General features: G+C 38.9%; 1 protein-coding gene and 1 pseudogene across 2 annotated transcripts in view; both read right to left on the reverse strand.

Annotated features, from left to right (window-relative positions):
* Positions 1 to 24,299, reverse strand: part of EFCAB5 (EF-hand calcium binding domain 5) — a 165,155-nt gene that overhangs the window by 63,077 nt on the left and 77,779 nt on the right. The gene's annotated exons all lie outside the window — the stretch shown is intronic.
* Positions 331 to 2,146, reverse strand: LOC105739090 (annotated as a pseudogene). The gene has a single exon (XR_004027025.1). The product of XR_004027025.1 is annotated as an ornithine decarboxylase antizyme 2 pseudogene (transcript).

The following is a 24,299-nucleotide window of genomic DNA, read 5'->3' on the forward strand; positions in this document are numbered from 1 at the left end:
TAGGGACTGAAAACATCTATACTCTTCAGCCATTTCTCTTGATCCCTGTTGAGTAGATTCCCAGAAGTGGAATTTCTAGCTTAGAGGATTAATGCACCTAAATATTTTGTAGGTTTGACATGAGGCTTGCCCCCTTTTGCACTCCTATCACTAATGCATGAGTGATTATTTCTTCTCAGCCTCACCATCAGTGTGTATTGGCATCTGGGTTTTTGCCAATTTGATAGGTCAGGAACGAATTACATTCTTGGTCTACACTTTACTATAAGAGATAGAAGGTATCCTGTGATAGAAGTGATCAAGCACTGCAAGAATTTCTAAGTGCACTCCTTTTTTTTTTTAACTTTAAATCAGTTTATTGACACAGTAACACAACACACTTGCCTCCCTGACATCCCCATCCCCCTCACCCAATCTAGATCTCTCCCCCTTCCTCTCCCCTTGGAAAAAGCTGTTTAGTGAAAACAGTTAAGGGCAGGACACTTCTACACTCCCAGCTACCCTAGGCCCTGCAGAGCAGGGTCTCAGACACTATTCAGAACCTGGTGGGGAGGTAGCTAGTACTATACTCAGCCAGCCAGAAGCATCCAATCCCTAAGAACAGATTGCCCCACAATTCCCAGGCCCTGAGTTGCTATATATTCCTCTTCCTTACTGATCTTTGTGACCCCAAGAAGGAGACCTTGAGGCCTGGGCCTGCAGCCAGGAGCAAGAACTCCTGGCAGTGATTTGAGAATTAGAGTTTGGCTAGTGTTTTTAAGGCCCAGGCATCCCCCAAAAAAGCCCTGATGGTGGGAGTAAATTTCAATGCCCCTATTTAAAATGTACTGATAACGTTGAACAGATTAAGCCAGCTTAACCAAATGCCAGAATAACACTAAGCCGTAAAGAAGGAGGGGTCGGACCTGCTTACTCCAGGCCAGACACAAATGCACACAGAGAAGCCCAGGTAAGAGTGTCAAAAAACAACTCAAGGACACTGCCCAGGGACTGAAAAGCCTACACTCAGGAGCCCCTGGGGTGACAGGAAGCAAAGAAAGAAAATACACAAGTCTTAATAACCAAAACAGAAAGCCAACAGCAGGGAAACCTGAGCCTGACAGTGCTGCCCACCAGCCCTCCCGGCCATGCCCCTGAACCCAGACAGTCCCTCCCCCTCTAGGCAATGTCTTCCCCTAGGCTAGATAGAACACATCACACAGCGCAGTTTAGAAAGCTTCTAATGCCAGTTCATAAACATCTTCATTTACTATTGGTGATTACATGTGAATAATATGTTTATACTGTTCTTTATGGAAAACAATTTCAACGAGTCAACTCCGAGAACACAATAGGCAACCCTCACCCTGAGCCCCTCAGTGTCCTTCCCTAGACAGCGAGGAGCCCTCTCGTCTGTCCCAGGGCTGCCTAACTTCCCCTCTTCCCCTACTGTGGCTCTTGGGTAAAGCATCCTCTATGACTATTAGTCCTCATCAGACAAGTTCTGGTCCAGGGGATAAACCATGAACATCACATCTGGCCGAGAGGGGACACAGGGATGGCCTGGACGTACAATCTCAAAGCCCAAGAAGCTGAAGGTCTTCAGAAGTGGAGCTCTGTCTTCTCGGCCCTTCCTGAAGCAGATGAAGACATAGTTCACTTTCATCTTCTCTTCAGCAAACTCTAGCAATGCTAACAATAGGCTCTGGCTGGACAGGACTGCATCCCAAGAAGAGACCTTCACCTCGGTGACCTCATACTGGAAGTGGACGATGTGAGGTTTTCCATCATTCACAGGGAGGTCCTGGGTCACAGTGAGCTTCTCGTCCTTATATATTAGAGCTGAGAGAGAAGGATCCCTGCCGCCCCCTCGCCCACCGGGGATCTTCGACAGTGGGTGAGGGGCATCAGGAGCACCACAGAGGCCCTGGAACAATGTGCCTGCAGCACTGGAGCTGGGGACAGTTACTCAAAGGCAAAATACTACTGTCCTGGGTGTTTATCATCCTCGGCGGCTCTGCTCAGGGTGGGAGGAGGCGGCGCAGGGAGTGGATAGGTGGATGAGTGGGTGGGTGTGGGGTCGCGCGCGCGGGGTCGATCTCTGCGGGCTAAGTCCCTGTCAGGCCGCGGGCCGAGCGCCTCCTCCTGCCTCAGCGAGCGCCTGCCTCCAACTAGTGCACTCCTTTTAAAGTGTGAGCTCGGCTGGGCGCGGTGGCTCACGCCTGTAATCCCAGCACTTTGGGAGGCCGAGGCGGGTGGATCACAAGGTCAGGAGATCGAGACCATCCTGGCTAACACGGTGAAACCCCATCTCTACTAAAAATACAAAAAATTAGCCAGGCGTGGTGGTGGGCGCCTGCAGTCCCAGCTACTCGGAGAGGCTGAGGCAGGAGAATGGCGTGAAACCGGGAGGCGGAGCTTGCAGTGAGCCGAGATTGCGCCACTGCACTCCAGCCTGGGCGAGAGTGCGAGACTCCGTCTCAAAAAAAAAAAAAAAAAAGTGTGAGCTCAGCTCACAGCCGATGATTTCCTCCCCTGCCTCACGCACAGAGGTAGCCAAAGTTATACTACATGAGCCCACTTCCATAGCCATAAATGATTGAAGCAGGGGGAACACTTAAGGCCATTCAGATTCTCTCCACTAGGAATTGGGGATTAGAACTGAGTTAACAGCCAGTTAATCTGAGTGGGCCTGAATTTGTGAATGTGTAGTCGAGGCAAAACTTTGCCTCTACTCTCTTAGGGTCTTTGGCTGGGCCTGAGAATTAAATTGACATAAGATAGGTTAGCAGGAGAAAGGCATAAAGATTTAATATAAATTTTATGTGACACAGGAGCTGTCATGAAGAAATGAAGACCCAAAGAAATGGCAAAAACTACATGCTTTTATTAATATATTGGGTTGAACAAAGAGAGGCAATTGTGGAAAAGTAACTAAATTATGTTGGGAAACTAAAAGGAAGATAATAATTATTTTAACAAGGTCTGTTTGTAGAGAATTCTCTCAGCTAAGACTCCCAGTTGAATAACGTTTCCTTTCTCCTGATACAAGGAGGACATCTTTCACATCGGAGATTTTAACTTCCTATTTTCCGGAAGAAAAAGAGAGATTAGAATGCACTTCTTGTATCTATTTTTCAAGTGCCTTTAGCTGAAAGTAATCCTTATGCCAAAGTGGAATGTTTCGGGGTAGCATATTTTGCCACCCTTCAAATGTAAATTTAAGAGTTTTGGGGTGGCCAGATTCTTCCATGTGAACTGAGACTGTTGGGAAAGTCTGTTGCGGAGAGAAACGGAAGAAATGGAAAGCAGAGAGAAACAGTCTTAACACTTTCCAAGTCCTTGTTCTAGTCTGTTCCTGAAGCCCTTGGATTGTGCACATTTCATATTCAGTTGTACAGCTCAGGTTGGTTTCTGGTTCTTGTAATTAGCATGTATTTAACATGGTTTGTAAAAATCATGTTCCACTTTAGTAATTTGTTAAAATGGAACATGTTTTTGGTGTATTTCATTGACATATAATCTTTATTTTTATTTTTTTAGAGACAGGGTCTCACTCTTGCCCAAGCTGGAGTGCAATGGTGCAGTGGCACAATCATGGCTCACTGCAGCCTTGATCACAAGACTCAAGTGATCCTCCTACCTCAGCCTCCTAAGTTGCTGGGACTACAGGTGCAAGCCACCACACCTGGCTAATTAAAAAAAAAGTGTGTGTGTAGAGATAGGGTCTCACTATGTTGCTCAAACTGGTCTCAAACTCCTGGGCTCAGGTGATCTTCCTGCTTCAGCCTCCCAAAGTACTGAAATTACAGGCATGAGCCACTGTACCCAGCATCATTGTCATTATTCTTGATGGATCAATGCACACAGTTAAGTTCTTAGCTGTTACCATGGGAAGCAGAGTAGTGGAAGTGGTTAAGAACTCACTCTGAAGCCTGTCTGGGCTCAACTCCCTGTTCTCATGTCCCTTCATGATGGTTATCACAGTAGTAGTTACCTCACTGAGTTATGGTATGTACGATCTGGGTGTTTCACGTAGTAAGTTCTCTTCAGCCATTTTGTTTGTCTACTCTTGAGGTAGGTAAGAAATTGGTCAAGAACATCTTCTTCATTAAATAAATAGTCCTCTTTGCTGATAAACAACTTTAGGAGAAAACCCAACAAGATCAGTGGTTCTCAAAGTGTGATCCCTAGACCAACAGCATCATCATCATCTGAGAACTTGTCAGAAATGCAAATTTTTAAGCCCCACCCTATATTTACTGAATTAGAAATTCTGGGAATAGGGCCCAACAATCTATAGTTTAACAAGCCTCCCAGGTGATTCTGATGCTCGTTAAAATTTGAGAACCACTGAACTACATGATCTGGGGTATCTGGTCCTGATAAGTCCCATATCCTAAGATCCTGTTGTTTGATCCTTAATGACTTTTTACTTGACTAGTAGGTATTTTTCTATATTACTCATAAGTTAGAATTATTGAATAATTGACATTTTCTGGCAAGATTGTAGCTCAGTCCTCTAATGCTGAAAAAAAATTGGTATTTGGAAGAATACCAATTTTAAATTAAATGTTTGGGAATTGACTTCAAAGCCATATGAGTTTTCTGGCTGTGGGAATGCTATTGAATCAATAATTAGTTTTAACAGGCTGAGGCAGGAGGATCACTTGAGGCCAAGAGCTTGAGGCCAGCCTGAGCAACATAGGAAGACCTCATCTCTACAAAAGATTTAAAAATTTATCCAAGAGTGGTGGTGCATGCTTGTAGTCCCACTCAGGAGGCGGAGGTGGGAGGATCACATGAACCCAGTAGTTCAAGGTTTCAGTGAGCTATGATCACATCACTCCAGCCTAGGGAACAGAGCGGGACCTTGTTTCAAAAAAAAAAAAAAAAAAAGAATTAGTTAAAAAACCTTTCTCTGGGCTGGGCACAGTGGCTCACGCCTGTAATCCCAGCACTTGGGAGGCCGAGGTGGGCGGATCACCTGAGGTCAGGAGTTCAAGACCATCCTGGCCAACATGGTGAAACCTCATCTCTACTAAAAATAAAAAATTTGCCAGGCATAATGGTGGGCACCTGTAATCCCAGCTACTCAGGAGGCTGAGGCAGGAGAATTGCTTGAACCTGGGAGGCAGAGGTTGCAATGAGTCAAGATTGCACCATTGTACTCCAGCCTGGGCAACAGAGCGAGCGAGACTCCGTCTCAAAACAAACAAACAAACAAACAAACCTTTTTCTGAGAGACACTTCTGGATTTTTCATTCCTGAAAGTTCTGAAGGAAAAAAAAATATTCTGGAGCTATAGTCTGTGGGTTTTCTGAGTTAGCATATTCTGATTGTTCTGTAAGTTTAGGCTAGCTGACATAAAGACTAACAGTTGGCAATATCAACTACAAATCAAATTCCAAATAATTACAGAAGTTTGCCAATGTCTCTTGTAAAAACAGAAAAAGGTGAAAATAGATGGGAGCCTCTGTGTTTTCATACCTTTCCAAGGAATGATTGCTTAATTTAAGAATATAATTACCAATATCCTTCAGTTAATATCTGTGTGAGATGTTAAACATTTGAACTGTACTTAGTCAAGTTATCTCTATGTGCTAAGTCCCAATGTAATGAATTCTGGGATTTTCCTTTCTGACTTAATGCTGAGAATGTGGTAAATATCACATTTAAAGCTATTATAAGATTCTATAGCTCTGGGCCAGTGGGATTCATACTTATTTAATTGTAGACATACTGAAGAGTTGATGAAGTGGGTGATATAAGAGCAATAGGAAGAAAACTATGTTTGGAAACTTATCTATCTTAGGTATTAACTTCCAAATGGTATTTGTAAGTCCTGGTAGTATACGAGGAGTGCAAACAAGGAGTACAGAATATTGAAGTACTCAGGTTATATTTCTTATCTATCACTGAAGAAATGGTGTGTTCCTACAGCCTGTGGGCAGAAAATTAGCTTTCCAGTTTTAGGGAGGAAACTTAAAAAAAAAAAAAAAAAAGGTTAGTGCTAATTATATACAGACAGTCCCTGACTTATGATGGTTCGATTGAACAATTTTTCCACTTTATGATGACACAAAAGTGATATGCATTCAGTAGAAACTGTACTTTGAGTACCTATACAACAATTCTGTTTTTCACTTTCAGTATAATATTTAATAAATTACATGACCTACTCAACACCTTATTATAAAATAAGCTTTTTGTTAGATGATTTTGTGACTGTAGGCTAATATAAGTGTTCTGAGTACATTTAAGATGGGCTAGGCTAGGCCGGGCGCGGTGGCTCACGCTTGTAATCCCAGCACTTTAGGAGGCCGAGGCGGGCGGATCACGAGCTCAGGAGATCGAGACCACGGTGAAACCCCGTCTCTACTAAAAATACAAAAAATTAGCGGGGCGTGGTGGCGGCGCCTGTAGTCCCAGCTACTCGGAGAGGCTGAGGCAGGAGAATGGCGTGAACCCGGGAGGCGGAGCTTGCAGTGAGCCGAGATCGCGCCACTGCACTCTAGGCTGGGCGACAGAGCGAGACTCCGTCTCAAAAAAAAAAAAAGATGGGCTAGGCTAAACTGTGATGTTCAGTAGGTTAGATGAATTAAATGCATTTTTTACTTAGATATTTTCAACGTACAATGAATTTACCAGGATGTAATCCCATCATAAGTCAAAGAGCATCTGTACTTAACAAAGTAGTAACATACTTTTAACTCTTCTGATTTTTCTTTTCTTTTCTTTTCTTTTTTTTTTTTTTTTTGAGAAGGAGCCTTGCTCTTTCACCCAGGCTGGAGTGCAGTGGCGCGATCTTGGTTCACTGCAGGCTCCACCCCCCGGGGTTCAAGCCATTCTCCTGCCTCAGCCTCCCGGGTAGCTGGGACTACAAGCGCCGGCCACCTCGCCCAGCTAATGTTTTTGTATTTTTAGTAGAGACGGGGTTTCACCACGTTAGCCAGGATGGTCTCGATCCCCTGACCTCGTGATCCACCCGCCTCGGCCTCCCAAAGTGCTGGGATTACAGGCATGAGCCACCGCGCCCGACCAACTCTTCTGATTTTTCAAAACTTTGCCTAACAAATGAATTGAACAAAGGCCACATTTATTATCTAGTAATAATAAAAATGACAAATTAAAAATGTGCCTCTGATGATGAACGATAGCTTAGGTAATGTTATAAGCTAAGTTTTACTCCCTAAAATTAATATGTTGACAGCCTAACCCTCAGTACCTCAAAATATAACTGTATTTGGAAATAGGGTCTTTAAAGAGGTAATTAAATTAAAATGAGGTCAATAGGGTGGGCTCTAATCTGACTAGTGTTCTTAAAGAAGAGGAAATTTGGACTTAAAGACATGTACAGAGTGTACAGACTATGAAGACAAGGGGAAAAATCAGCCATCTACAAGCCAATGAGAGAGGCCCTCAGAAGAAACCAACCCTGCCAACACCTTGTCTCAGCCTTCTAATTTCCACAATTGTGAGGAATTAAATTTCGGTTGTTTAAACCTCTCAATCTGTGGTACTTTGGTATGGCAGCACTAGCAAACCAATACAGCCAATAAGGATTTGCTGATCAGACAGGTCCTTGATTTATGTTTCCTACAGCTGAAGACTGCCTAGGAAGAGACACATCCAATTGGAGGGTAGTTCACCTATTTTCTCGGCTTAGAATTCTCTCATTTTTCCCCAAGGTTTTCTCATATATTTTCACAACATACTGCTGCCTCAACCTCACCAAAAGCTGTGATTATTTTTTCTGTCTTTCCGTGCTACAGCTCAAAGTACATAAAAAACTAAATGAGCAAAACAAGCAAAAAATACAAGATACAGATGAACTAGAGACAGAATGGAAAGCCATTCAGATAAATATCATTGTAAGAAAAATGCACAGCCTGGATTTAGTAGAGTATATTAAAGGAAAGACAGAATCTTTGAGTACAGTTGACGAAGTCTTTTTCTTTAAAATTTAAACTTGGAGCCACATCAGTTTAAAGGCCTCAGATTGTATGACTGATATTAAACAATCCCATAAGGAAGTGACTATCTCAGAGTGGACCACCACTGAGCAAGAAGAGAATGGGTCCCAAAAAAGAGAATCCAGGCAGAGGCATGGCCCTTATTCCTCCTGGCTAAGGGATAAAACAGTTCCTCGGTGTAGCAGAATCAAAAGTCAATATCTGAATCCCATACTTTCTGGTATTTGTAGTTTTGCATATAATGATTCTTAAACCCATTATATGATTCAGGAGTGGACCTCAGACTGCTTGAGGCCCAGGTCTACTGAAGAATGCACCTGGGAAACTGACCTTTGCTTTATATAGTCTCATAGTAAAAAAGAATGTATTGGGTGTTTTCACCTGCCCCTGGTAAGCAGGTAGACGTGGGGCTAGAGTCTCTACAACAATCAGGTGAGCAGTAAGGTCTGGATAGCAAGTAAGTATAGCTAAGTAAACTTCTCAAATCGAGTGACCAAGTGCCTCACTTTGCCTGGAACCAAAAACCTGGTTTTAACACAGAAAGTTTCATGTTCCCGAAAACTCCTCAGTCCCAGGCAAGCCAGGATGGCTTGACACCCCATACCTCAATGCATGCTGGTGGTATAATCCCTGTGGAGAGCTTTGGGAGACTTTCTGTTTGGACGTATGCTGTGTTGTATCCTGCTTTATATAACAAACTGTCTATATCTGTATCCTTTGCCATAAAAGAAACGTTACAGCCTTTAGCTGTGTCTGCAGCATCTTTCTATCATCATTCCATTGGGACAACCACACCTAATAAAGTATATAGAGTTCATATTCTGTGGTATACATGTGAAGAAGTTCAGAATATGCCACCCCCAAATATGCTACTTTGCCATAAGAATTATTCCAAGCTAAAGGCGCTTAAAAAAAAAAAAGACTGGTGTGGCTGGGCGTGGTGGCTCACGCCTGTAATGCCAGCACTTTGGGAGTCCGAGGTGGGCGGATCACGAGGTCAGGAGATTGAGACCATCCTGGCTAACACAGTGAAACCCCGTCTCTACTAAAAATACAAAAATTGGCCGGGCGTGGTGGCCTGTAGTCCCAACTACTTGGGAGGCTGAGGCAGGAGAATGGCGTGAACCAGGGAGGCAGAGCTTACAGGGAGCCGAGATTGCGCCACTGCACTCCAGCCTGGGTGACAGAGCGAGACTCCATCTCACACACACACACACACAAAAAGGTACAAGAAAATCATTCTGACCTTTTGTTTTTTAAAAGCAGAAGATGAAATTTTCTTGTGAAAGATGCCTCCTGCTGGGCATAGTGGTTCACATCTGAAATCCCAGCACTCTGGGAGACTGAAGTAGGAGGATCACTTGAGGTCAGGAGTTTGAGACCAGCCTGGGCAACATAGCAAGACCCCATTTCTACAAAAAAATTAAAACACAAAAGAAAGATGCCCTCTCTATACTAGAAGGAAAGCAATATTCTTATCATCAAGGATGGGAAGTTGAAACCAAGAGAATTCTGTATGGACCTTGTTAGAACAATAAAATGAGAGGAACATGTACAACTAAAAAAGTCCAGGAAATAAAAGAGAACTCTCCTACCTAAAAAGTTAATTAAATTTTTAATAACTACATTAATGACGTTTGAATAAAACAAATATACTTTTATAGTGGTTTTCTTTTGTTGGTAAACAAATTAACCAATTAGAAATGAAAGAGTAGAGCCTCTGTCAGATTAAATGATGGGAATTTTAGAAAGGATCCGCCTAACAACACCTGCATACTCTTGGCCTGAACACAAGACAATGCGGTTTGTTTTTCTAATGGAAGGCCACTGAAATCTAAGGGCTAAGACTTCTATGTCTTTTCAAACTTGTATAGGGAACTCAGCACCAGTGTTAAAAGTCATACAAATTGTTAAGTTTTGTCTCCTGGAATGAGTTGTCTTTTGGGGATCAAAGTGTTCTGATAATTTAAAACAAACCTGATATAGTCCTAAAACATATTTCTAAACACTTGACTTATAAAACAAAACAAAATAAGCCAGTATATTCTACCTTTTAAATTGTTTCCGTCAGGATATGAATGTTGAAAACATTGTTCTTAAGGTTCTTTCTGAAGTAAGGAAACAAAGTGGAAGCTGGAAGAAAATTAAAACTCATGACCACCAGACAAGTTTCCTACACTTAACCTACCCTGCTGAAGTCTCACTTTTCTTCTGCTATGCATCCCTCAGCAGCAATAAATATACTAGTTTATAATGTTTGCATCTGTTCATTGCCGTCTGTTCATTGCTTTGTAATTGTATGTGTGTATGTGTGCGCGTGCGTGTGTGTGTGCCTGCGTGTGTCCTTAATTTGTTAATATTTTGATCCTCTCCTTCTCTGGTTCTACCCTAGTCCAATCCAGTATGTCTGTGCACACATGTGTCTCCAACCCTCAGACGGGGAAATAAATTCCTGCATATACCTACAGACACACTCCCATACAACAATGCATTACTGTATTGAGTAAATATTTTTTATTTTCTTAATAACTAAGAGACCAGAAGTAAACATTCTAAAGTAGTTACTTTGGGTCTTCGTTTACTATGATAAAACAGATGAAAAGTGAGAGAGGTCACAGTCAACAAAGAGATTATCACCTGTTCATTTATCCATCAGAAAACAGATATGCTAGGAAAATGATAGGAATATGAAGGCATCTGTGACATTCATTCTCTCCATTTCTCTTTTTCTCTATATTAATTATTACTCAGTGACTCAGTTTTCTCCATACTCCGTCCTGAGTACTAATTACATTGCTCTTTACAAATGATCTGAGGGGCAATTGTATGACATAGTATCTCCACTAGGCGGCACCTGTGTGTAACATCTCTACTTCAAGCCCAACATTTATTATTACATTATCTTCCAGTTTCGTTAAATGAGTACTGATAAGATAGCTTTAAAGCAATCTCTTTGAAAGCAAGTGCTCCAAACACTACTTCTGTGTCATATGGGATGGCCCAATGATTTGTTGGTGAGATAACTAAAAACTTTCAATAAATATTTCTATGTAAGAAATACGTTCTTGTTTCTGTTCAGGTAACAGCTCTTCTTTATAATGAAAGTGTCTGACTGTGTGCTGTTTGCACTTCAAGAAGAGAAGTTGGGAAATTTCAGGAAAACTAATATTAATTAGCTCAAGCCATCCATTAAAACAAAATTATATTTGTTTATATATATAAAACAAATAATGTATATCACTCCATTTTCTCATTTGTGTGTTGTTTTATATACATGTATTATATATATTTATACATAAATATTTAATAAACATTATATTATATATAACAACACACAAATACATGCTTATATTTTATATAAATGTAAAAATATTTATATATTTACATATAATATATCATATTTATTAAATATTTATATATTATATATATAAAAAATGACAAAGGAGAAAATGGGGTAAGGGTGATATATAGCTAATAGTACTTAAATAAACTCATTAGCATTCTATATAATACCTTTGTAGATGGAGTTCCAACCTAACTTTCCTCTCTTATTTCTCATCCTTCCCCAGTCATATCCCTCACATCCTAGTAAAAAAAAAAAATTATTTCCTACCATGTAGACAAACCATACTCTTTCAGACCTTTATGTCTTTTTACATATTGTTCCTTCCTGGAAAGCCTTTCTGCCTTTCCTACATCTGTCCAGCTATATATATATATAAAGACCCAGCTATATATATTATCTGAGACTTCTTGGCTCACCTACTCTGTTAATGCTCCTCCTCTGACATGCTGATATCTTCTAGTGTAATCTTTATTACAATAATTTGTAATTATTTGCCTGTTTGTCTCCTCACTTGCCTCTGTAACCCCAACAGCTGGCATACACATTAGAAAGTGACCATAATGGGGTCCAAAAAATTTAATTGCATTGGTTCAGAGTCACCTTATTGGAAGGTCAGACTTGAGCCTGCTGTGGAGGATGAGAGTCAACTGCCATCACATGAAAGATGAATTCATATTATCTTGGGATGTCTCTTCATAGGGTCTCAGAGTATATTTATAAACAAGACTACATACTACAGACTTTAAGAATAGTGCATAGGTGGGCCAGGCACAGTGGCTCACGCCTGTAATCCCATCACTTAGGGAGGCTGAGGCGAGTGGGTCACCTGAGGTCAGGAGTTTGAGACAAGCCTGGCCAACTTGGCCTCTACTAAAAATACAAAAATTAGCTGTGCATGGTGGCACACGCCTGTAATCCCAGCTACTCAGGAGGCTGAGGCAGGAGAATTGCTTGAACCCGGAAGGCGGAGGTTGCAGTGAATCGAGATCATGCCATTGCATTCCAGCCTGGGCAACAGAGAGAGACTCTGTCTCAAAAAAAAAAAAGAATAGTGCATAGGTAAAATCCAATTTAAACTAAGCCAAAAGAAGGAAAATATTCTTAGAAATAACAATTATAACACAATTTTTAACTAAATAGAGACTATGCCAAAAAGAAATCTGTACTCTAATATTCTTTGCAGCATTATTCACAATAGCCAATATAGGGAACCACCTAAGTATTCATTAACAATGAGTAGATTAAATGTGGTGTATATATACAGTGGAATATAGTTTGGCCTTAGAAAAGAAGGAAATGCTGTCATTTGTGACAACATGGATAAACTTGGAAGACATTATGCTAAGTGAAATAAGCCAAGTACAGAAAGACAAATACAACATGATCTCACATATGTGAAATCTTGAAAAATGATGTGAGATGATGAATATGTTAATTAGCTTGATTTAATCATTCTACATTATATATATATAAACATTGCGTTGTACATAAATGCACATATTATAATTTGTCAATTAAAAATATTGATAAAAATAAATTAAACTAAATAGAGGCACTGGACAATAGATGAAGAACAAAAGCTACAAGTGAGAATTAAAAGACTGATTTTAGGAATTCTTCTAAAATATGCATGACTGAGGCTTATTCTAGAAACAGAGGGATGGGCTGGGCACGGTGGCTCACGCCTGTAATCCTAGCACTTTGGGAGGCCGAGGTGTGTGGATCACCTGAGGTCAGGAGCTCGAGACCAGCCTGGCCAATATGGGAAAACCCTGTCTCTACTAAAAATACAAAAATTAGCCAGGTGTGATGGCAGGCACTTGTAATCCCAGCTACTCAGGATGCTGAGACTGGAGAATTGCTTGAACCAGGAAGGCGGAGGTTGCAGTGAGCTGAGATCGCACCACTGCACTCCAGCCTGGGCGACAAGAGTGAAACTCCATCTCAAAAAAAAAACAAGAAAGAGAGGGAGAGAGGGATAGTCCAATATTTGGGAATTTGTTGATATAATTCATTATATTAATAGAATAAATCAATATAATCATATGATTACTCAATAAATAAAATAAGCCTTTTGATAATACTCAAAATCAATTTTTGCTTTAAAAACACTCAATTAAATTAAGCATAGAGGGAAACTCTTATACTTGGTATTTATCAGAATGTTCATTATAAATAAGAGCAAACATATTTATTGAATAAATAAATGAATAAATGGATGGAATAAAAGAGAATACAAAGCCCAGGCATGCTTACAAAGACTGCATTTATTCCAGAGGCACTTTCCTCTTCTGTTCCTCTCTTACTCTAACAGGAGGAATCAGAAGAGTCACCAGAAAAGGAAATGTCAAGCCTCTAAACTGAAGATTCAAAGTGAAAACAAACTGGTGTCAGGCTAGGAAGAAAGTCAAGAAAGCATCCATACCATATCGGAATAAATAGAAATTAGGGCAGGACCATGCAAGCACAAGGACTACAAAAAGAAGTGACATAGGATTGTGACAACTGTGCAAACAACACAGGGAGAATAAAAGCAAATAGATAAACTCAATCTAGCAAAAAATAGCTAAAAAACAAAAAAAGTTCCTCACCATTGCTTTAAGCTATAGAACAACTTAATAGGGACACAGATTCAATATGACAAGAACTCAAAGACAAGCTGATGAAACAGCAGAATGAGATAAAAGGGTAGAGTTTAGGTGTAAGCAGCCAAATTGAGCATCGAAATTTAAAAGCGCAAGCATCATAAAATGGAATTATTGACAGAGAGAAAGATTTAGATTATCACAGTGAATTCAGGTGAAAAGACAAGAAAATTAATAAAATTAGAAAGAACAAATCTAATCCTAGATAAGGATATTTGGTTTCCCTAATGTAGGCAGTCCAAAAATAGAATGTAAGATGTATTCAAAGACATGAGAAAATGTTCCTGAAATGAAAAAAAAAATAAAAATAAAAAGATCACACCATATTCAATACATTTTTAAAACAAAATGCTCTATACCAAGACTATTCTACTTAAACTCTTTAACTTTGAGGATGAACTTCAAGGTATCCTAGCTAACAACCAAGTCGTCTACAAGATAAGCAACAAGAAGACACTGACTTTTCTGTTTTCTGTTTTCTTTTTTTCCAGTGTTTTAATAACAGAACATAAAACAATGCCTGGCAATCAATAAAATATTTTTTGAACTAATTAAAATGATGAAGAAAAAAAAAACACTGACGTCAGACTTCTCCACAACATTCAATACCAGGAAACAATTAAGCAATGTTTATGTTGTTTTAGGTGAAAAAAAAAGTGACCCAATTACAGTATACCATCCAAGGTATGGTTTAGGTATAAAGGCACTATGTAAGCAGACATTCTCAATATATAAGAACTCAGAAAATATAGCACCCCTGTGATCTTCTTAAAAATCTACAATAAATTCAGCCAAGTAAGAGATGAATCAAAATAAATAATTTGGGAATAGCAAAACACATTGTAAAACGACAGGAAATGAGCCTTGGATCCATTTAAATATTGAATTAAGATTAATCAACTATGGCAATTGTAATTACAGAAAAGAAGGTGAATAGTGTAAATCTGGATAAAATAAAAATTATAAAATAACTAAAACTGGGAAATAGACAAAAAGAAAGATATGAGGAAATATTAAATACTCTCTTCTTTTAGAATAGGATATCAATTGTTATTTCCAAAATTAAAATATGTGGTTTTAAAAAATGACTGCACTCTTTTGTGATATATATCTCTATAGAGATATACAGATATGTATAGTTATTTCTTAGAATGTCTTTAGAATAAATTTTGTGAAGGTATGTTTAATTTCAGTAATTCCCTTATTTTCACTTTAGTGTCTTTTTCCTCTGTTGGAGTCAAGTACAATTATATTTTTATTTTCTAAGTAATCAAATGCTTGTAACTATTTATGGTCATCTACTTGCTATGTACCCATCTATCTGCAGTGGCATAGTATATAAACCTGTTTTGATGTTCACCTAAGAAATTTATGATGATTTAAAAATTCTCATCTTTGTACTTTTATGTGTTGTTTGGATTCTTTTTAATGGTCCTGTATCATTTTTACAAAATTGAATAATTTTCCTTAGAAAAATATGCCAAAGTAACAAGATTTAATTCTGGATGATGGTAATATGCATATTGTTATTCTATTTTTTGTGTGTTTTTTTGTTGGTTGGTTGGTTTTTGGATTTTTTTTTTCTTTTTTTGAGACAAGTTCTCACTCTGTCACCCAGGCTGGAGTGCAGTGGCATGATTACGGCTCACTACAGCTGCAACCTCCTGGGCTCAAGCAATACTCCCACCTCAACCTCTTGAGTAGCTGGGACTAAAGGTGCGTGCCATTGTGCCAGGCTAATTTTTAAATTTTTTGTAGAGACAGGTCTTCCTATGTTGCCCAGGCTAGTCTCAAACTCCTGGGGCTCAAGAGATCCTCCCACCTAGGCCTCCCAAAGTGCTGGGATTATAGGTATGAGCCACTGTGGCTGGCTGTTGTTCTATTGTTTTGTATTTATCTGTGTTTCAAAAATTCCTCATCCTATCTCATTTAAAAGTTTTAAGATGATAATTTCTCATCTGAGTACATATTTAGTAGCATTCCATAAAATTAGATATAAGATTTTGATCCAAAAGTTATTAAGGAGAGTTTTTTAAATATTTTCAAGTGGTTGGACTTAATTTTTAAGTTCATTGTTTTCCGATTGTATTACATAATAAGAAAAGAATATACCATGTCATATTTCTGCCTTTTGGAACTTATAAGGCATTCTTGGTGGCCTATTTTCAATGAATTTTGACCAAAATTTTATGAAAATTGGAAGAGGGTCACTGTAAGGATTAAAGTTCAATATACACATATAATGAGTTATTGATATTAATAGGTTCTTTATATTCTTATTTGTTTCTTACCTCTTCAATTTATCAAAGACTTTTAAAAAGTTTTACTACCTCACACCATAGACAAAAATTAACTCAAAGTGGATCAAAGACTTAAACAGACATAAATGTAAAAGCTAAAACTATAAAACTCTCAGAAGAAAACACAGGAATATATGACCTTGAATTAGGCAATGGTTTTTTCATATGACATCAAAAGCAAAATCAACAAAAGAAAAAAAAGACAAATTGGGCTTCATAAAAATTTAAAACTTTTGTGCTTCAGATAACACCATCAAGAAAGTCAAAAAACAACCCACAGAATAGGAGAAAATATTTGCAAATCACATATTTGATAAAGGATTGAATATATAAAGAACAGTTATGATCCAATAATAAAAAGACAACCCAATTTTAAAATGAGATCTGAACAAACATTTTTTTCCAAAGCAGATATAGAAATGACCAATAAGTTGGGAGTTCGAGACCAGCCTGGCCAGCATGTTAAAACCCTGTCTCTACTAAAAATACAGAAATTAGCTGGGCCTGGTGGCAAGCACCTGTAATCCCAGCTACTTGGAAAGCTGAGGCAGGAGAATCGCTTGAACCTGGGAGGCAGAGGTTGCAGTGAGGCAGAGGTTGCAGTGAGGCAGAGGTTGCAGTGAGCCAGTCGCACCATTGCACTCCAACCTGGGCAACAGAGCGAGACTCCGTCTCAAAAAAAAAAAAAAGAAATAACCAATAAGAACATGAAAAGGTGCTCAAAATCATTTTTAGCCATCAGGGAAATGCATTTCAAAAGCACAATGTGCTACCACTTCATGCCCACAAAGATGGCTATAATAAAAAACAAAACAAAACAAAACAGAGAATAAGTGGTGGCAAGGATGTGAAACAATTGCAACCCTTGTAAACCGCTGGTGGGAATGTAAAATGGTGCAACTGCAGTAGAAAACAGTCTGGCATTGTTCTAAACTTCTCTTCTCACTTCATTTCATTAATTTGATCTTCAAATAAATGTGGGACTATGTGAAAAGACCAAATCTACATTTGATTGGTGTACCTGAAAGTGACGGGGAGAATGGAACCAAGCTGGAAAACACTCTTCAGGATATTATCCAGGAAAACTTCCCCAGCCTAGCAAGGCAGGCCAACATTCAAATTCAGGAAATACAAAGAACACCACAAAGATACTCCTCGAGAAGAGCAACCCCAAGACACATAATTGTCAGATTTACCAAGGTTGAAATGAAGGAAAAAAATGCTAAGGGCAGCCAGAGAGAAAGGTCAGGTTACCCACAAAGGGAAGCCCATCAGACTAACAGCAGATCTCTTGGCACAAACCCTACAAGTCAGAAGAGTGTGGGGGCCAATATTCAACATTCTTAAAGAAAAGAATTTTCAAGCCAGAATTTCATATCCAGCCAAACTAAGCTTCATAAGTGAAGGAGAAATAAAATCCTTTACAGACAAGCAAATGCTGAGAGATTTTGTCACCACCAGGCCTGCCTTACAAGAGCTCCTGAAGGAAGCACTAAACATGGAAAGGAACAACTGGTACCAGCCACTGCAAAAACATGCCGAATTGTAAAGACCATCGAGGCTAGGAAGAAACTGCATCAACTAACAGGCAAAATAACCAGCTAACATCATAATGACAGGACCAAATTCACACATAACAATATTAACCTTAAATGTAAATGGGCTAAATGCTCCAATTAAAAGACACAGACTGGCAAATTGGATAAAGAGTCAAGACCCATCAGTGTGCTATATTCAAGAGACCCATCTCACGTGCAGAGACACACATGGACTCAAAATAAAGGGATGGAGGAAGATCTACCAAGCAAATGGAAAGCAAAAAAAAGCAGGGGTTGCAATCCTAGTTTCTGATAAAACAGACTTTAAACCAACAAAGATCAAAAGGGACAAAGAAGGTCATTATATAATGGTAAAGGGATCAATTCAACAAGAAGAGCTAACTATCCTAAATATATATGAACTCAATACAGGAGCACCCAGATTCATAAAGCAAGTCCTTAGAGACCTAAAAAGAGACTTAGACTCCCACACAATAATAATGGGAGACTTTAACACCCCGCTGTCAATATTAGACAGATCAATGAGACAGAAGGTTAACAAGGATATCCAGGACTTGAACACAGCTCTGCACTAAGCGGACCTAATAGACATCTACAGAACTCTCCACCCCAAATCAACAGAATATACATTCTTCTCAGCACCACATTGCACTTATTCCAAAATTGACCGCATAGTTGGAAGTAAAGCACTCCTCTGCAAATGTAAAAGAACAGAAATCACAACAAACTGTCTCTCAGGCCACAGTGCGATCAAATGAGAACTCAGGATTAAGAAACTCACTCAAAACCGAACAACTACATGGAAACTGAACAACCTGCTCCTGAATGACTACTGGGTACATAACGAAATGAAGGCAGAAATAAAGATGTTCTTTGAAACCAATGAGAACAAAGACACAACATACCAGAATCTCTGGCACACATTTAAAGCAGTGTGTAGAGCGAAATTTACAGCACTAAATGCCCACAGGAGAAAGCAAGAAAGATCTAAAATCGACATCCTAACATCACAATTAAAAGAACTAGAGAAGCAAGAGCAAAAGAATAGGTGCTGGAGAGGATGTGGAGAAATAGGAACACTTTTACACTGTTGGTGGGACTGTAAACTAGTTCAACCATTGTGGAAGACAGTGTGGCAATTCCTCAGGAATCTAGAACTAGAAATACCATTTGACCCAGTGATCCCATTACTGGGTATATACCCAAAGGACTATAAATCATGCTACTATAAAGACACATGCACACGTATGTTTATTGCGGCACTATTCACAATACCAAAGACTTGGAACCAACCCAAATGTCCATCAATGATAGACTGGATTAAGAAAATGTGGCACATATATTACATGGAATACTATGCAGCCATAAAAAAGATGAGTTCATGTCCTTTGTAGGGACATGGATGAAGCTGGAAACCATCATTCTGAGCAAACTATTGCAAGGACAGAAAACCAAACACCGCATGTTCTCACTCATAGGTGGGAATTGAACAATGAGGACACTTGGACACAGGACACATCACACACCGGGGCCTGTCGTGGGGCCGGTGGATGGGGGAGGGATAGCATTAAGAGAAATACCTAATGTAAATGACGCGTTAATGGGTGCAGCACACCAACATGGCACATGTATACATATGTAACAAACCTGCACGTTGTGCACATGTACCCTAGAACTTAAAGTATAATAAAAAAAAAGAAAAGAAAACAATCTGGCAGTTCCTCAAAAGGTTAAACACAAAGTTATCACATGACCCAGCAATTCCACTCCCAAGAGAAAACACATATTCATGTAAAAACTTGGGCACAAATGTTCATAGTAGTATTATTTACAGTAGCCAGAAAATGAAAACAACCGAAATGTCCACCAACTGATGAGTGGATAAATAAAAGGTAGTATGTTCATAAAAAGGAATATCATTTGGCAATAAAAAGAAACGAAGTACTGATACATGCTACAACATGGAGTAACCTTGAAAACATTATGACAAGTACAAGAAGCCAAAAGCAAAAGACCACATATTGTATATTCCATATATATGAAATGTCCAGAATAGACAAAGCTATGGAGACAGAAAGAGATTTGTGGCTGCCTAGGGCTGGAGGTTTGGAAGGAAATGGGGAGTGACTGCTAATGGGTGTGGAGTTTCTTTTGGGGGTAAAAATGTTCTAAAATGGATTGTTTTAATGGTTGTACTCCTCTGCAAATATACTAAAGCCCATTCAATTGTACACTTTAACTGGGTATAAGGTAGGTATAGTAGGTTGGATAATGGCTCTCAAAGATGTAAAGTCCTAATCCCTGGATCTGTAAATGCTACCTTATATGGGAAAAGAGTCTTTGCAGATGGGACTAAGGATTTTGATATGGGGAGATTATCCTAAATTACCTAGGTAGACCCTAAAATGCAATCACATATATCCTTTTAAGAGGGAGATTTCTCAGACAGGAGAAGAAAAGGCAATGTGACCACAAAGACAGGGACTGGTGATGCAGCCACAAGTAAAGGAATGCCAACAGCCACTAGAAGTTGGAAGAGCCAAGGAAGAAATTCTTCCACAGACCCTCCTGAGAGCAGTGCAGCCCTGCCAGCACCTTCATTTTGGCCCAGTGATACTGATCTTGGACTTCTGGCCTCCAGAGCTGTGAGAAAATAAATGTCTGCTGTTTTCAGCAACCAAGTTTGTGGTAATTTGCTACAGCAGCCATAGGAAATAAATGCAGTTTGTAAATTATATCTGAATAAAGCTGCTACCAAAAAAAGTTTAAAAATCTGCACAATTATTGTGCATTTTTTACCTTTCATTTCTATTTTTATATATTCTATTACAATGTGCTATAAACTCATAAAGCTTAAGAGAGTCCTATTAACTTCATTAATTTTAAATTTTAAAATATAAAAAAAATTATTATTTTTTTGAGATGGAGTCTTGCTCTGTCACCCAGGCTGGAGTGCAGTGGCATCATCTCAGCTCGCTGCAACCTCTGCCTCCTGGGTTCAAGTGATTCTCCAGCCTCAGCCTCCCGAGTAGCTGGGACTATAGGCACATGCCACTATGCCCAGCTAATTTTTGCATTTTTGGTAGAGACAGGGTTCACCATGTTGGCCAGGCTGTTCTCGAACTCTTGACCTCCAACGGTCTGCCTGCCTCAGCCTCCCAAAGTGCTGGGATTACAGGGGTGAGCCACCATACCCAGCCTTAAAATATAAAATTTTCACATTTACAAATATAAAAAATAGTCTTGATCCCATTAAATGATTTTTAACCTTGAAATCTGCTTTTTTATTTACTTGTTTATTTAATGTATCTGTTATTCCTTTAACAATTTTCTTATTTTCATCTTTTTTCATCCTTTTATATTAGATGTTTAGCTTATAAAATGCATATAGTACAGCTTTTATTTTTTTAATCAGCAAAATCCATCAATCATTAGATGGGCTATTGACTTAATAGATTAGGGGGATTGGAGAAGAGAGGAAAACATACTGCTTTATCAAATGACGCAGCTTTTGTTTTTTTGTTTTGAGACAGGGTCTCGCTCTGTTGCCCAGATTGCAGTGGTGCAATCATGGTTCACTGCAGCCTGACTTCCCAGGCTCAAGCAATCCTCCTAGGTATCAGCCTCCTGAGTAGCTGGGATTACAGGCGTGAGCCACTATGCCTGGCTGTGTTTTTAATTTTTTGTACAGACAGGGTCCCACTATGTTGCCCGGGCTGGTCTTCAACTCCTAGGCTCAAGCGATCCTCCTGCCTTGGCCTTCCAAAATGGTGGGATAACAAGTGTGGGTCACCACTCTGGGCTTAATGAGGCACCTTGATTTCAGAGATGCAAAAGGAAAACCATTCATCTTGGAATTACGGAAATATGATTGTCTGGACTTCCTGTTTAGAAGTCTCCAACCACGCAGAAGAATAGGAGAAGTTACATTTTAACCTGATATGGTCAGAGAAGACCTCTGTCTCTATAAATTGGGAAGAACGAGGGGTTCATTTTTACAATATTCTCTTAATAATAGTTTGTGTAATTTTTAAAAATTTACTCCAATGATGTTACTTGGGCAGTTTATGAGTAAAATAAGACTATGGAATAAATTTATTCCCAATTGAACAAGAATAAGAAGTCATACTCGATTTATCTTTTCATTTCAGTCTGGCAGATTAAATTGCCTTTCCCAATAAATACGAAAGATAATGGAGGGGTGACAGCTTCATCAACAGCAGACAAAGTAAGAAGAAGCCACATGGAACTAGGGTTTTCTTACCACTTCTAATTTATCCACTGCTTGTCTACCCATTTCTTCCCCTAATAAATCTTGGGATGACTGAAAAAATTTTACCTAATATTTTGTATGCTATTTGCAGCCGAGTTTGCTAAAAGCAAAAACAACAAAAAAGACTGTTTTCCATCCTTCTGGTTTTGATTTATCTTATATCAACAGGACAATAGGTAGTGTATTAAAATATATACATTCTTGAAAAAATTCATGCTATACTCTTCTTTCTGCAAAAATCAAATTTACATGGGCACTAAAAAAATCTCTTATTCAGCTGGGCGCAGTGGCTCACACCTATAATCCCAGCACTTTGGGAGGCAGAGGTGGAAGGATCACTTGAATCCAGGAATTTGAGACCAGCCCAGGCAACATAGGGAGATTAATGTCCACAAAAATAAACAAAATTAGCCAGGCAAAGTGGCATGCGCCAGGCAAAGTGGCATCCCCCCTACTCGGGAGGCCGATGTGGGAGAATAACCTGAGCCCAGGAGGTTGAGGCTGCAGTGAGCTGAAATTGTGCCAATGCACTCCAGCCTGGGTGATAGAGCGAGACTCTGTCTCAAAAACATAAGATAAAATCTCAGTAATTCAAATTTTGTAAAATGTTCTAGTTTTATTTTCCATTGGAAAGGAGGAAAATAGTAACGTAGAAAAACTTTTATTTGGAAAATTAGCTACCTATAAAAAGAAGGTTTGTTTAATAAACATAGTGATATGCTTTGCTAGCCATTTCAGGGGGAAAAATTAAGTTAGATTCTCACCTATTACTTATCAAAAAAATTTTCAAGTTAATTTTAAAAAGTAAAAAGAGCTAGAAAAAACTAGGTGAATATTTAACTGATTTGGGAAGAAGAGAACCTTCTAAGCATAGGAGCAATAAAAAAGATCTCCAAAAAAATCTATAAATTTGTTTGCATAAAATTTTAAAATTTTTCTGTAAATTAGAAACCATCAAAATTTTAAAACAATTGAGAAAAGTTGAAAAATATGTTAACAGAAAAACCAAATGCTATGAAATATTTTAAAGAAGTTTATTCTGAGATAATATAAGTGACCACAGCCTGAGGAAAACACAAACCCAAGAAGCCTGGAGTAAGTGGTCCTAAGGCAGTCGGATTACAGTTTGGTTTTATACATTTTAGGGAGGCAGAATTTGCACGCAAAGACATAAGTCAATACATGGAAGGTAAACATTGGTTAGGCCCCAAAAGATGGGATATCTTGAAGCAGGGGTTTGCAGGTTATAGGTGGATTCAGAGATTATTTAATTTGCAATTGTTTAAAGGAGTAAGGCTCTGTCTAAAACTTGGAGTCAGCAGAAAGGAATGTTTTAAGTAAAGATAAGGCTGCCATGTGGCAAGACTGATGGCCTACAGGCTTGACTTAACCCTTACCTGACATGGCCTTAGGTCTTGTTTATAACTTGGTATCTTATTGCCAAAAAGAGTCTGTTTTGTCAGTTTTAGGATCTGTATTTTAACATTAACAATGGTCACTTATTGTGCCTAAACTCCAAAGGGGAGGAGATATAATGAGGCATGCCTGACCTCCCTTCTTGTCATGGCAGGGAATTCAGTTTTTAAGGTTTTTCTGGGGTTCCCTTGGCTAAGAGAGGGTCTGTTCAGTCAGCGGAAGGCTTAGGATTATATTTTTAGTTTACAAATATATGCAATTTGTGATCATAAATAATAATGTCTTTAATATATAATGAACATTTACAATTCCATAAGAAAAAATAAATATCAAGTAAGATGGCCAAAGGATCTGAAGGCATAATTTACATAAGAAGAAAATTTTAAATTACATAGAATAATCTTTAATCTCACCAGAAATCGCAAAGATAAGAGTTAAAAAACAAAATGCCATCAAATTACTTTTATTTGTTTGAGACAAGGTCTTGCTCTGTCATCCAGCCTGGAGTGCAGTGGCTTGATTATAGCTCACTGCAGACTTGAACTCCTGGGCTCATGCAATCCTGACTTGGCCTCACCACAGAGATTTCTTATACTCAATAATACCTACTGTTGGTGATAATACGGTGCCTTGAGAGCCATCATGCGTTGCTGAGGAGAATAAATCAGTACAACCAGGAACACAATTTGACAAATAGATACTAAAACCTCAAATATTTATTCTTTGACACATTTGTTCCATTTCTGGGACTCTACTTTAACACTGAAACTGTGTCTTAGCTCAGGCTGCAATAACAAAATACCAT

This window comes from Nomascus leucogenys, chromosome 19 (assembly GCF_006542625.1).
Source record: "Nomascus leucogenys isolate Asia chromosome 19, Asia_NLE_v1, whole genome shotgun sequence".
Taxonomy (NCBI): Eukaryota; Metazoa; Chordata; class Mammalia; order Primates; family Hylobatidae; genus Nomascus; species Nomascus leucogenys.